The sequence below is a fragment of the Oryzias melastigma genome, linkage group LG1, assembly GCF_002922805.2.
Source record: "Oryzias melastigma strain HK-1 linkage group LG1, ASM292280v2, whole genome shotgun sequence".
Classification (NCBI taxonomy): Eukaryota; Metazoa; Chordata; class Actinopteri; order Beloniformes; family Adrianichthyidae; genus Oryzias; species Oryzias melastigma.
Genome location: NC_050512.1, coordinates 32,301,996 through 32,306,973, shown reverse-complemented (window position 1 = coordinate 32,306,973; position 4,978 = coordinate 32,301,996). Strand labels below are relative to the sequence as shown.

Sequence of the window (4,978 nt, the reverse complement as noted above, 5' to 3'; positions counted from 1 at the left end):
AGAAACTTCAAATGTTTCATAATCTCTCACTGAAGCCAAACAGGAAGTAGCGTTACGATGCTGCTGGATCGACGACTGCGCCCTGTAATTTACTTAGATTACTCGGTTATTTAAGAGTAATCCCTCGTCTGACTGTTACTCCCTCAGAGTTAGATGTGAAGCACGATCACGTTCTATAAAATCTCCACAAAAGCGTCAGCATCCTCCTCTCAGGACTAACAGGTTAAAGTTACTCTAGTGAGAAACGAAAAGAACCACAAACAAATCCACAAAAACAGGTAAATGTTTTCTTCTGACGTGAAGGTTAAATTATGATCCTGCTGCCCCAAATGACAACTTTTAATCTGTAGATAAAACCAGCATTACTGAGAATATAATATACGAGATTACTGAGAGACCCTCTGCTCTCCTGCAACATCACTGTTGCTAAGCAACCACCCTGTCTGAACCTCACCTCTGCAGCCTCAGTCCAGCTCTGTCTAACAAGTTTATGCTTTTTACTAAACTTTTCCTGTTTTTTTGCGAAACATTTAGTTCAGGTAATTCTATTTTTTAAATCAAAGATAAAAAAAAACTTTTCAGAGACTGAAGATTTAAAGTTTAGTTTAAATGGAGGCAGTCTGCTCCTGCAGGACAGACTCGATGCGTTTAGTTTACAGCTTTCTTTAAAATAGTTTCTAATGTAATAGATTTAAATTTTGTAAATTTTGATACAATCTGAAGCCACACCCCTTTTTTCTACTCGAGCCTTTATTACAGTTTAAACCTGTAATTACACGTTTATATTAGGTATGTATTAAACACTATTCAAACGTAGATGTTATTGATTCAGTTTATTCTGAAACTAAATAATTTATGATTAAATCTGCAGGAAAATACTTTCACTTTAGACCTAAACACGGCGCCGTAGTGCGCCTGCGCAAACATCGTGCTCAGAAAAACGAAGGAATATGAAAGAAGCTCACCTGACTTTAGGGAACTAAAATATGAGTGAATATGTATCGATGTTTGACGAATCTGCAGCGAATTCAAGCGGAGGACCAAAACAATGACGGCGCGCGCTCTTCTTCGCGGTTTGCACCAGCGAGAGCGCGCGCGCCTCTGCTGCCACCTGGTGGCGACTTACATGAACTGCAGTTTTCCACAGAAAGATGAAAACTTTAATGGAAATGTTTGGAGTGAAACGAAATGAAGTGAAACCAAAAAGGATATATTAGGAATTATTGTCTAATAAAAAAAATATCTGGAATTTTGAATGATATTCAGAGTTTTCCTCCCTGTAGATACGGTCTTTTGCTCCTTAAAGCAATTTGAAAGCTGAACTTCTGCATTTAAACTGTTGCAATTTTTATGGTTTTGTCATATCTTCATTTCTGTATTTTTTTGTATTGTACTGCAAAACGTTTGGGGTTGAGTGAAGTATCTTGAAATGTGAGTCAAAGATGAAGAAAGTGTGAATGCTGTAAGCTCCACATTAGCCAAAAAACTGGCAACATGTTTAAATGAGCCTAAAACAGCTAGCATAATGCTAAAGTGTTAGCTTAGCTCCAAATCAACCTAAAAACTCTGCTGAACATTTTAAGTGTGAATGGTGTCTCTATCTCAAAGTGTGCAGAAATTCACCATTTTTTAAAAGATTTCATTCGTTCATTTCCTATGGGGAATATTTTGCTCAATATTTCAAAAACTATAAAGTTTATGAATATCAAAAGTACAGCGGTGATGTCCTGAACGAGCCGAAGGTTTGATACCAGGTTTGCTGAATCCTCTGAAAGTGTGACTGAGTTTTTACGTGCTGAAAACCGTCCAGAAAGGGGCGGAGAATCATTATTGATTGATGTCGCCCAATAATAAAACACAATGGCGTCCTCTTACTGGAAAACAGCACTGAGAACCAAAAGCAGCTGAACTTCTCTCCAACCTCAATCCATCCCTGAGTGAACTGAAGACAGACCGTCTTCCTGTGGACGTCCATTAACTTCCTGCTTACAGACCCAGGAGAGCGATGCAGCGGCGTGACCTCTGCGGTCCGCTCTTTAGTAAGAGACTCTTGGGCTAAAACGCTGGAGGTTAACCTTCGATGATGGCTGCCTGGAAGCACACCAGAGGGGACGCTGCTCTCCTCCTCCTCCAGATCAATACAAACCCGTTTGACTGGTTTTCTCTGAAGCGTCTTTCCATTAATCTCCAGTTTTTCATGTGAGGATGCTTCCATATGATCGGATGTGTTCTTGTGTGGGACGTTGTGTTTCTGGGGTTTGTGTTTGTGGTGCTGCAACAAATCCAAGATGGTGAAGACTTGTTCTCAAAATCTGGGGAAAAAAACTCATATTCTGTGTTAAATACTCAGAGGAACTTCAGGAAGAGGTTGATGGTTCTCTGATGAGTCACAGAAACATCAGACTGTAGAACATGTGTCAAAGTCACGGCCCGGGGGCCGGATCCGGCCCTCCAGATCATTCTATCCGGCCCTCCAGATCATTTTATTCTATTGTTATTAAAGACCCGATGTTATCTTGTGCTCATTTCTAACTTGTAGAATTTTGACAAAATATATGTTTATACAGAGTAAAATATTGAAAGTTATTTAAGTTGATTTATTCTGGAATAATATCCTGCCTTTTTGTTATTCATAATTATGTTAAAAAGTTACAGTTTTAAAGTTTTGAGAATTAGCATTCTGTTAGCTTTTTGGAGTATTTTAGCATTTAAGATTTTTTGTTTGGAGTTTAGCTAATATTTCTGTTTTAGCTAATTTCAGCTTTTTTTGTTTTTTAGGCTGTTTTGAAGTTAAGTTATGTTTTCAGTTACATGCTAGCTGTTTTTTTTTTGTTTGTTTTTTAGGCTAATTTGGCATTTAGCTAATATTTTAGCTGGATATAAGCTTCAGCATTTTGAACTATCAGCTTCAACGTTTTCAGTTCTCAGCTTCAGAGTTTTTAGCTATCAGGACTACCATCTTCAGCTGTCAGTTTCAGCAACTTCAGCAGCCAAATTCAGCTTCCAGCATTCCCACTAGCATTATCACAGCTAATACTATATATCTAGTTCATAATTATCTTAGAAAGTTACAGTTTTAAAGTTTTGAAAATTTAGTTTTAAAGAGTTCAGTAAATGTTTATCCTGTTCGTCCCGTGACCTCAGGTGTGTTTTGGATTTTGGCCCCGAGTGATCCACTTTGACCCCCCTGCTCTAGAGGATGTTCTCGGATGTTTTTGGTGATTTTAAGTTTCTCTTGTGGGACAAATAAAGAAAATTAAGCCTAAAACTGCATTTCTGAGTATATATTGATACAAATTGTTGTGAATCTCATTGAAAATGTTGTTTTTGTTATGTAGAGAACACGCTGAACGGAGAACAGGTAAGAGAGTGGGGGTGGGCTCCCCCCCCACACACCCCAGAGGTGAATTTCTGATGAGTTCCTGCTGCTCTGCAGAAACTATGTCCTAGAAAACGACTCAAGTTTTTAGATTTGAGCTGAAAACGGCATATCCTCGTTAAAAGACCTCCAGGAGGCTCTAGAAGCAGATCAGAGGTGATCCACCTCAAGAGTCCGACGATCGGAACCGGACCGTGAATGAAGGACTCCAGGTCCGGCTCCGTCACTCACGAGTTCCTGTTGTTCATTCAGACCGGATCCTCTGAGCTTCTGCTGCACTTTGTGTCTAATCTGATTCCTGTCCAAATCTGGTTGCGTTTCCACGGCAACAGGATGTTAAAGCCAAGAAGATGAAGAAGAGAAGATAAACGAGTGTTTATGAGTCATTTAGCAAAGTCAACAAGAGAAGAACAGAAGAAGCAAAAGATTTACGATAATTCAGTTGATAAAAATGAAAGGATGAAGATGTGATTGTCTACATGGAGTCATTCTGATGTACAACTGTAACCACCTCATGTCAGCTCGCCGTGTTCCCGCCTCTCTGGGTTTGTCCTCCAGGTTCAACACATTTCTGGTTCTGCGGGAAACCGCAGGTCCGTCAGACTCCGGACTGACAGCTGAAAGCGCTCGCGTGAGCTGCAGATCCTCCAGAGACTGTGGAGACTGTGGTCAGCCTCACCACATCACTTCTTCTCCCCTCAGCGCTAATGGACCAGCAGACAAAAGACTTTCACTCTCGGGCTGCGTTCATGTCGTCGTCTTGGTTTCCAATAACTCGTCGTGTTTTTACTTTGGTCCTCGTCAAGTTTCCTTCTCTCATCATCTGCAGGAAGAAAACGAAGAACCGTTACGTCTTCCTTGGTTCTCCTGCGGCAGCGGTCCGGTATCGACCCGTCTTAAGTGACTGGAGCTTAATGGAGGCGGTCTGAATAGCAGCATAAGTGAGTTAGAGAGTAACTGGAGCTGCTGAGGAGGCTTGATGGTGGAATTAGAGGACGCAGAGAGCGGTGGGGTGCTAGGAGCTTTTTACACAAATGATCTTCCACTCTGTGGTCCTCCTGCTGGATGTGGTTGAAGTCATGAGATGTTCGTCGTCCAGCTGCTGCGCTGCATTAAGGAGCTGTGTACCAGCATGGAGATATTCATAGGAAAGGTTTAAAGTCTGAATGTACATTCAAAGACTCCAGGAGGAGTCATGAAACCGGAACGTCAGAGTCCTCCAGGACCCAGAGACCGTCATCTGGACCTGGTTCTGCAGGAACGACAAAAACCAAATAAACTGACTAGAAACCAAAATGAAATCAGTGAAGAGATCAACAACTGGGACAATAAAGAAATAAACTATAAAGGATGTAAAAACATATCAAATCACATCGATTCTGAACCTGTTTCTATAGAAAATATATCTGTGTTTCTGTAACGTGCTAGCTCGTTAGGCTATGTTAGCATTTACTGAGGTTTTTTGGTCTAATTCTGAGTGAAGCTAGTAATGTAGCAGGGTGCTAACGTTTGTTTTTTGGCTAATTTGGCATCTACTGAGGTTTTTTGGACATTTTTGGCGGTAAGCTAACATTTGAGTAAAATGCTCACATTTTTGGC

The 4,978-nt window shown here is 40.7% G+C and overlaps 1 protein-coding gene across 1 annotated transcript in view; it reads left to right on the top strand.

Moving 5' to 3' along the window:
• Window positions 1-4,204: 4,204 nt before the first annotated feature.
• p2rx3b (purinergic receptor P2X, ligand-gated ion channel, 3b) overlaps window positions 4,205-4,978 on the top strand; it is a 15,426-nt gene continuing 14,652 nt past the window's right edge. Inside the window, exon 1 of the mRNA XM_024289625.2 lies at window positions 4,205-4,320. The gene's annotated coding sequence lies outside the window, so the exon portion shown is untranslated. The remainder of the gene's footprint in view (window positions 4,321-4,978) is intronic.